Below are 10,501 nucleotides of genomic sequence, written 5' to 3' on the forward strand. Positions count from 1 at the left end.
TGAATCTGTTTTCTTTCTTTCCTTCCTTCCTTCCTAGAAGGAAAAGGGAAAGAAATATAGCAGCAAAAAAACCCTTTCATTTGACAACCTGCAGTTTAAAACCAAAATCCAGAAAGCTATTAAAGACTGCAAAGATTTAGCAAAACACATGGACCCAACATGTTCTTATGGAAATAAATAAAAATTAGAAATTGCATTTGAGTCACACTAAGGGAAACATGGAGTCATGTTTGCTGTTGGAGTCACTCTTTGCATGCAGTAAAAAAACATTTATAAACAAATACAGACTACTTTATAATTCAGCAGTCAATTTTAAAAGCTGCTAAAAGCAGTTGAAATAGCAGTGAAGATTCTTAAGATTCACATAACAACAGAAGTGCAAGAAAATTAAAAGGCTTGGGGAAATGAAAGGGTCTTTATATGTGGTCCAAGGGAAACAGGATAGACAGTGGTTGATCTCTCTTGGGAGGATATCCATAGCTGGCAGCCATCACCCAAAAGGCTCTTTCCAAAATAGCTAACTGAGCATGCAGAAACTTCTGAAGAAGTCCTCGGATGATGACCTCAGGACTCAGGTAGGATTCAACTGGGATGAATATATCTTCTCTATGGAGAAAGGATGGGTCACTTCCAGACTACAGCCCTTCCTTCTCCTTACCTCTCTGAATCTAGTTTAAGATGCATCTGAGAATGATCTTGGCTGCTTTGGTTCCTTTCTGATCTGTTTGGACATCAGGATGCTATGAGGATGGACAGATTTGCAGAGAACTGCAAACCCATCAAAGCTTCACCTTTCTGGCCAATATCGGCTGAGTATAGAGAACTGTCAGCCAATCAGTGCTTATTTGCTGCTTTCCAAATTCCTGTGCTGGCATGCAGGCAATTATCTAATCATGCCAACATACAGCTACTCTTGGGTCTCAGTAGCTGAGAGATGGGAAAGCAAGAATCCCCAACGTTGTTAGGCTATTCCTTCAAGAATAAGATGATTATATGCTGCTGTTCCTGAAGCAATGTTCTCTGCCTTGAACTGGTAGTTCCCCATCCACAAGAAAAACATTATTGACAGAGGTATGTATTGAAATGGTTTACGATTGTAAGCTTCCAGCTGGGACATCATGCAACTAACTGGACATACATTGTACATGAGCAATGAAACTGTCCCCTTGGATGCAAAACCTCAGAGTCAAAGACAAGAAAAGATATTTTGTGCAGTTTGCCCATTCTTCTGGCCATTCTTGAGGCTTACTCTAAGTCCACATTCATAGGAGAAAAGCAAGAGTCCCATTCTTCAAGACACGTATCAGCAAATGACCATCTGGGCATTTGCTAGATTTGAAGTAGGCCTTCTGGAATGATATAATGATATGCCTCTACTCCTAAGACAGAAGGGAACTTGCCTTATCTTTGACGGGTTAGAGAGGGTTCAGCGGAGACAGCAATGAAGATGCTACAGGCCCTCGAGGACGTGCCCTGTGAGGACAGGCTGAGGGAACTTGGGACAATCAGTCTGGAGAAAAGAAGACTTAGGGGAGATGTGATAGCCACGTTCAGGTGTATAAAGGGAAGTGACAGGGAAGATGGCCAATAACTATTTTCCATGACCACTGAAACTAGGACGAGAAGTAACAGGTGTAAGTTGCAGCTATTTAGATTTCATTTAAATACAGTGGTACCTCGGGTCACGAACGCTTCTGTTCACGACCAATTCGGGTCACGAACAGCTCCGTTCGCAAAATTTTGCTTCCGTTCGCGATTGCTGGATCAGGTGACGAACAGGATCCGCAGCCATTTTCCCTGCCGTGACACGTGGTCGTGGCTTCCTGTAGGGAGGGGGACTCTCCCTCCAAGCAATAACCGCCTCCCCACCCGCCTTCTTGTCCTGCACGCCAGAAGTCGCGTCGAGCAAGGTTAGCGTTCTCTCTCTTCGTACTGTACTTTGTGTCATATTTTTGTGGTTTAAAAAAAAAAATACATATGGTTCAGAATGGATTAACCGTAATTACATTGAACCATATGGGAAAATTTGATTCGGGTCGCGACCAATTTGGGTCGCGACCAGAGTCGCGGAACAAATTAAGTTTGTGAACCAAGGTACCACTGTATAAGGAAAAACTTCTACAGACTAAGGTCTAAATAGCAGTGGTCTCTCTAGGGAGGTTGTGGGTCCTCCACCTCTGGAGGCTTTTAAGGAGATGGGGGACAGCCACCTCTCATGGATGGCTGAATTGGGTCTCCTGCAAAAAACAGTGCAGAGGAACTGACTAGATGATTCTCGTGCTGCCTTCCAGCTCTACAATTCTAGACTTTTCCACACTGCAAGAGAAAAGGACAGCTTCTTAACGCCATGTTCATTGCTGAAGGAAAAATTGGGCCTCTTACAGAGAACAAATATAGGTATGAAATTTCTTGGGCTCCTGAAGGGCGAGCAAATGTATTATATTTGCCTGCAAGGGCATCTTGTTAGTAGGCTCTGCTTTTGACCCCCGGCTCCTACCTCTCAACGCAGCGAATAAATCCTTGTCTCTTGACAGTGGAACCCACCCATCTGCATCTGTGGCACTGATCTGATGGCTATAATTTTGGCCTCTCTTCTCTCTGTTCCTCAAGAGGCACCGTCTATGCACATGGCGCGGCTTTCTCTGGATTGGTGTAACGGTTGGGTTTTGGTTTTGTTTTTTGTTTCTTTTTGAACACAGAAATGTGCAGAGGATATTTATTATTCATCAGTGGAAGACATCGGCAAGCCAGATGGCCAGGAAGTGAAAGAGACTAGCAGTTTCTGAATGCACTGTGCTGGAGCACAAAACATTATTTCATGGGGAAAAAAGAACTCCCTGCAGTGGCGTGAAGACCATCACATTTAATTATGGGTGCACACACTGACCTGGATTGAACTGGAGGGGGGGTGTAAAACAAGTGGAGCACTTCAGACGAGATTGCACAGCATCACAAGGAGCAGGAGGAAGATGTACCCAGAGAGATTTGTTTCGGAGGCACTGGTTTCATTATCGGAATAGAATCCAGTTAGAGCTGGCTTGGAAAGGAACAGTATTCCCAACACAGAAGGAAGAATGAGAGACAGACAGAGCGGCAGGGAAGGGAGCCAACAGGAGAATGCAAAGAATGCATCTTGACATGACACAGAGAGAGGTGGTAGGAACTGCTGGAATTAAATTGCAGACAAATGATTGTACATTTGGAGGCTTCACTGAAGCAACAAAGGCAGAAATTAAATGAACTTCAGTAAAGTAGAAAAGTCAGCACAGAACAGCATGATTTTTTAAACTCTTAATTATGTTTTAATGTGGTAGATGAAGTCTTTTCTTATGTTCTGGGCTGCAATCAGCAGCTCAATGTGCAAACTGAACTTTGGGGGTGGCACCAACCAGCCAGCACATGCCACCTTGTCTTTGCCCATTTTCTGCCGATGGACTCCTTCCAGAACCCTTTTCAGCTCCACTCGGTCTTGCCACTGCTTTGGATGCAACTGTCTTTATTATTTAGAATTTGTCTGTTGCAGTTCCTGTCCCTGATGCTTGTTCTGTTTTGCTCAGATAATTTTAGAGCTACATTGATGTTGTTAAATAGAAAAGGTCTTGTTGATTACATTCAGGCAAGTCCAATTATTCCAGCCTCCTAATATCAAGAAAGACGTGAGAGCGACAATATTCCCTCCCTGCCTACTTGTCTTTCTCTGCAACTAGAATGAGCAGGTGGTGACCTACCCACCAGGAGTAGTAGTAGTCACTAGTAGAACTACCCTTCGTAAGCTGCTCCCATCTCCTTCGAAAGTCACCTCAGCCAGTCCTACAATCTGTGGCAGATGAACTGGATTCAATGCAGATGTGATTTAGAACCACTTTAGAAACCCTGGGAAGGGCAGTCGGATGATAGACAAGTGAAGAGACTACAATCCTTGCCTAGGCTGGCCTTATTTACTTGGTTTGCTGAGTACCAATAGAAGAGAACATGTGTAGCTCAGGGTTGAACCGTGGACTCCTTGGGCTTCTCTGAGCTTGGCTGTTTTCTTGCAAACGTTTCACTGAAGATGTGACCTAGCCGGGTAACGAAACGTTTGCAAGAAAACAGCCAAGCTCAGAGAAGCCCAAGGAGTCCACGGTTTGCTGAGTTTTGTGCTTGCAACTGATTCTCTTTTGTTCTGAAGCCCTTACTACAAGTTAACTTGAGTAAGTTAAAAATGACACGTATCAATTTAAGTAATGTAACCGCACACCATATATGGTTATAGCATGTGTTCTATTTGTCTATTTATTTACTGGTTTCATATCCTGTCAACTTCATTTTGACTCATGACAGCTTACAGTAACTGACATCCATGGTACCTATAATAATATAAAACAATAAAACACCATGTAAATACATCATCACATCCACAGTAAGCAATAAACGAAAACATCTGTGTTATACAATGTAACAAAAACACCAAACTACTATTTTTATTACTACTTTATTTACTACTTAAATAAATCAAAATCCCAAAATACAACTTTGTGGTGGTGTCTTCAGCTGGAGCCAAAGGAGTTGATGTTTCAAAATCAGGACTAGAAATTGAGAAGTTGGTAGGAGAATATCACAAGTGCAGAAAGTATGTTACAACAGACCTAGCCTAGTCCTGTACCCTCACCCTCACCCTCCTGTAAATAAGCCATGAAAGTCCAGACTTTGGATGGGTATTTAAGCAGTCTTCTGCAACTCACCCTTTATGCTGTAATCAGATATTTCCTGCAAGAGTGGCATAAACTGACTTGGACATTGCTCCAGACAGTTTAAATCTATGAGTCATGTTGTGTAACAGAGCTTCCTGGAGTTACTTTCCTTAAATCACTCAGCATATATAATGGCAAACATTGAAGTCTTTGAAATCCAAGATATAGAACTAATTCAAGAATTGTTGATATGCCTCAGTGTCTAGCTGGGAATCGACTTCTATGGGGTTTTCTTTCCTCCATTTAAACAGCTTGCATAACAGATCCCTACAACCAAACTTACTTCCACTCAGTTATTTGCAAATAATATACCTTGGAGTTTAATGGCAAGTTGATCTGTTGGGGCAAAATAATGCATTAACCTCCACAACAGGAAACATAGTTTGAAGAGCAGAAATAATGGAAAATGCCACAGAATTCTCTATATAAATAACTGGTATATTTCCATCCAGGAACTGACATCAGTCAACCGTAACAATGCACCTTCATTCCAGGCTTCTAATTAAAATTTTAAAAAACCAAGGGACATGCTTATCTAATTACCTTGAAGGGATTTCCTTCCCTCTCCTTTAAGAAGTTATTGAATGAAAGAGGGAGGGGTGGACAATGAATGATTTATGATTTTTATTTCCAGCAATGATTCTGCCGTTAAACCCAAGCAATTTCCCCCTGAGGATTTTGGAGCAGTTTAATATTCTTCTTTCTTGTACTTGGTCCATTATGCCAGGAATATGGAAAGAGGAGGGAAAGAAGAGTGGGGGGAGCAGATGTGGGATGAAGTATCAAGAAAGAGTAAATTAAATGATTTCGACAATTCCCCAATGAGTTCTGTCAAAAGGAAACCAATGTTATCTGCAGGAAACCAGGGATGCTGGAAAGGTCTTGTGTTCAAATGGCCCCAAAGATGAAATGTACAGAGTTTATCTCTCCCTCCTCAAACACACCCACACACACACACCCACACACACACACCCACACACACACACTTTTGAGAACAGAGACTACTGCAGTTCAATCCATGTGGTTCTTGTACGGTTGGAGTGCGCGGTGATAAGCTGAATGGAGACAGAAGTCCATGCATCTTAGGCCGATGCAGTTATTAAAAACACATGATAAGGGCAGAAGGGGGACATCTAGAGAATTGGTTAGAAGAAAAACCAAACCAAACAAAAAAATGTTCTCTCGCTTCTCATCTCCAGGTGAACTCTGTTGAACTAGATAACAAGCAACATTGGTAGGAAAGACACAAAGATGAATGTATATGCTGGTGCTGAGAAGAGAAAAAACTGGATTTCACCAGGCACGGTCTCTATTAGCATTAATTTCAATATGAACTTGGCACATGCTCTGAATGCAACAACTAGCGTAATGTCCAAAGGAGCATCAAGTTCATATTGAAATTAGAAATGAATTTGATGATGCAATTAAGACAAGGAGTTGCTGGGGGAGGGGGAGAGAAGCCTGCATAATATGTTAAACAACAGCAAAAAAGCCATCCGCTTAATTTTAAAACAGGGGGAAAAAATTACTTGCCACCTCAGATTATTCATCGCTGTCAGCTTCTCAAAAGATTTTGAGCTGCTATAAATATTCAAAATTTTATTTAAGTACATATTAATAATGAATAACGGAATGGCTGCCTTGCAATTATAACACTTCCAAGAATGGTCAACTAACTCTTGCTTCTTTACTTGTTGAGGAAAGGGCTATACAACAGCTTGCAACTTAGCAAAGGAGTATGCTCATCTGCAGGAAACAATTAAGTCCATTCCTGGATCAGACTGACGTAAATCAAGTTGAAAGCATCCGGACATGTCCTTCTCATTAAGACACAAGGAGGACAATGTAAGAATTGACCCAGAGAGTTCCAACCTCCCCTCCCCCCAGTGATGTGCACCAACCTTGTGTCTGAAAGAAGAACCATCCGCTATTTTGCCCCTTCGTTGTATTATTATGGGATGCAATGCATCCCATAAGAAGATATCTGCAGAATCCACCATGCTGTACTCCAATTTTGTGAATAGCACTGGCTTTCCTGAAGTAAATAGAAAGTTGGACTCGATGCCCTATCAAGATGCCTTTGATTCCGTTTAACTAGGTGGCTACACAATCGTTCAAGCTGTTTTGAAAATCCAGCCTCTTCAAAGGCATGGCCACTGCTGAAGGACACCAGGTTGCACCTCAAAACACAAGCAAACGAACGCCTCTGCGTGCCCTGCAAGAGGAGGCGTCTTCCATGATCAAAACAACTGAGATGAGATCTGGTTTTCTAGATGGCACCCTTTAAAACCAGAGCTTGGATAGGCAACTTATTCTGGATGGCAGGATTCCACTCTACCCTGGAAAGATGGCCACCCCGACTGGCTGCAGACGGCTTTGTTTCAAAACAAAAAACAGAACAGAACCAGCAAAATTCTGAACTCTTGAGTGAGCGCGATCTATCAGTTGTAACTTCTGAAGAGACCGTCCCCCAATGTTTCATTACCAGCATTAACAGCTGCACATCTTAGGAACTCCAGTGACTTACAGCTCCATTTCTCCAAACTCCTTACGTTGCCCAGTTAGGTGACCCCGTCTAAAAAGCGAGTTGACTTAATTACAATACTGCCATGGGAGCTGATTTTTTAAAGGAGAAAAGCTTGCTGTCTCATGTCATTATTTAATTGGTTTTGTACCCTTTTGCCTCAGAGAGGCACACCTTATCTTTTCCTTGCCAGCTCCTAATTCCCAGCCCTCTGGGCTAACAGATAGTTTTTAGTGACCTTTTATACGGGACGGTTTTATGGTGACTACTTTTGTCAAGCGGATCCATCTTTTGCTAGCAGGCAAACATTTAACCTTTTGTAAGTTCAGCCTGTTGCTCTTTGGTGAAAAGGGCACCCACGGAGAATGGCTGCTCTTAGTCATCGTGGGAAGAAGCGATATGGATCCCTTTGCTGTTCTTTTTTTGCAAGAAAACAAAACTGGACAAAAGAAGATATTTGGGACTTCAGAGAGGGAACAAGAGAATTGTGCGGATAAATAAGTATCTTAGTTATGGACCTATGAATATCTTAATGACAGGGTTCATGCAAGCTACTGACCTCCAGGTTTGCCACAAACCTAGCAGTTGCATTTGCATATGCTAAACTTGGTTAGTTTGAACAATGATGGCTTTTGTAGGGCAGGCACTCATCATGTTCCACAGTCAAAGCCAGATTGGTTACTTAGGATATTTTATGATGGCAAACCCAGAAAATCAGGCAATTCAGTAATTAAAGATGTCGTGGGAATGCAACTAGTGTGTCACAAAGAGACCATTTGTCCTGGAACTGGATCTGAAAAAGGGGCAGAGAAGCCCCTTTGCTTTTTGCAGCAGATCCTGCAGAACTAAGGAAGGGCCATTCAGCTCAGATGCAGAAAAGGAATTTGTTAGTGTCCCGAGGCAGAGAAAAGTAAGAGCTACGGCCCTTCCCATCTGGAAAGAGCGAGCGTTGGGAAGGCAAATACAGGCATTCAAGCAACTTTCCTGGGAAATTCCAAGTTTCTTCTATGCTTGGGAACTGTTTGGGGTCATTCCCCCCTTGGGCATCACCCAATGCAACACCGCTGAGTGGCTTTCCTCTGCAAACCCATGTGAGCCACCGTGCAAAGGCAACCAGAGCAAAACTTCACAAAATGAGCGGTGTGCAAGAAGGCACAAACATGCCTAGATAAACCAGGCTCCCCACCAGCTGAGACCATTAAATGGCTATGAATGGGACCTTTCATTGGGGTGCTGGGAACTGCCAGGACTCATCTGCTCTTTGCTAATTCCTCTCAGCATTGTTTGCTTAACCCATTGGAACCTTTGGGGCAAAACTGCCAGCAAAATTACTGTGAAACAAAGCCTGTTTGTTTCATCATCTCAGGATTGGGGACATGGAAAGTAGGGCAGGCGATGGTGTTGGAGGACATGACATCTGCCATGCACCCAAAATATTTTTGCAATGAATTAAACCCCCCTACCCTCATAAACGCAAGAAGTTGGATCGTCTTTGTTCTAGCTAGCTGACATTTTAAAAAGAAAGGTACCACAAAGGTGTGCGCAGATCTTATGCATATCTCAGAGGATATCCTCACCTAGTTAGGAAAAACAAGGTGGTCAGGATTTGGAATCTGGGGGAGAAGCGTCTTACATGCAAATGTGTGTACAGATTGGATTAGAATTCCATGCATACAAGATGCCCACGCATGATAAATTAATGCAAGGCGGTCAGGCATCGGGACACACGTGTTGTTCCCCACTGGCTGCACATTGCGGCAGTGAATTTCTACCAGGGATAGATTATCCTTCAGAGAAGGAGACATTTTCTGTTCCTAAATTTGTATGGAGAATCCCCACTATGTAGCTGGGTGAATGGGTGCCTAGCCTGAAATTATTTTTATAGTACACAAAAGAAAGTACCTTGCTTTCATGGTATAGGGCAGTGATGGCAAACCTATGACACGCATGTCAAAGGCGACATGCCACAATATTTTGGGTGACACACCCAGCTTTCACCAACACCCGACAACAACTATTCACCCTGTCTGAGTTACCAAAGAAACTGAGTTTGTTTCACTCGTATTTCGTTTTTGTAATTATTTGATGTTTCTTTGTGTAATACACAGCACCACACAGGATTGGACTGTGTTTTGTTTTAAATAAATGAATATGTAAAGAATTGTTTCTCTTTTGTTCAGTGGGGTTGGTGACACGCCAACAGAGTCAAGTTAAGCATTTTCCGAATTTTTGACACGCTGAGCCCAAAAGGTTCACCATCCCTGGTAGAGGGTTTGTAGTCCACTACATAGTTAACCTAATGATTAACCCAGAAAAAAATACATGATGTTTCAAAGCCTTTCTGCCTTTGCCCTCCTGAAAATTCCAGGGTTTGTAGTCTTGAACACATCTCCAACCAGAAGATCGCCTTCAGGCATCTGTGCTGCTTTCCCCCCGCCTGCCCCCCCCACCCCCACGACATTGCCAAAAGATCTCCAGTCTCCAGCAAATATGTAAACTTATTCCAGGCACTGACTCAGCAAGACAAACTCCTCCTGTTTTAAGAGCAATAATCTATGCACCATCTGTGAGTGTGCAATCTGAATAGTGTGGCTGTTTCTCTCTCTTTTAATCTCCTTTTCAGAGCAAATCTTCACAAGGATATTCATTTTTTGAACAAGTGATCAGAGCTTATGTGGAGTTTATGGAGCAAAAACAATATTGCAGTTGGACAGCTGTCACTTCATTGAGTTTTATAGGCTTCCATCAACTCCACTTAGTTATCCCATTTTATCTTCTCTCCCTTGTTCTGCAGGCTGCCATTGCTCAGAGAAACAGCCCACCCCTGCTCTCAGCTCAGTCTGATCTGAAGGTTGAGTGTTTTCTAGATATCAACAACAGATACTTTCCACCAAAGCTAGAGCGGGAGGGGAATGATTTTGCTCAGGGAAAGAGATGGAGAGACTCAACATGCTTCTTCAGACAAGATGAACTCAAACCCAAATACATTCTGAAGCTCAAGTCTAGTGAACCCAACACGGTCATGTGTGTCTTTTCCTCAAGGCCAACAAACAAAAGCTTGGCAATTAAATATGATTCCAGGGAGCAGCAGAAACTTGGATTTCAGAGTAATATTCAGAGCTCAGGTCCTACCTACCGGAAGAGCTCTGGAATGCCCCTAATCTTGAGGAAGACTTGGCTCATCAATAGTCCATTACTCATGAGGAGTTCTATCTCTCTGTACATCCTTCCTTGTATGGCCCTCTCT

Source organism: Python bivittatus, unplaced genomic scaffold, assembly GCF_059951505.1.
Source record: "Python bivittatus isolate LINGU-HERP-01145 unplaced genomic scaffold, Pbiv_v1 ctg000320_np1212, whole genome shotgun sequence".
Taxonomy (NCBI): Eukaryota; Metazoa; Chordata; class Lepidosauria; order Squamata; family Pythonidae; genus Python; species Python bivittatus.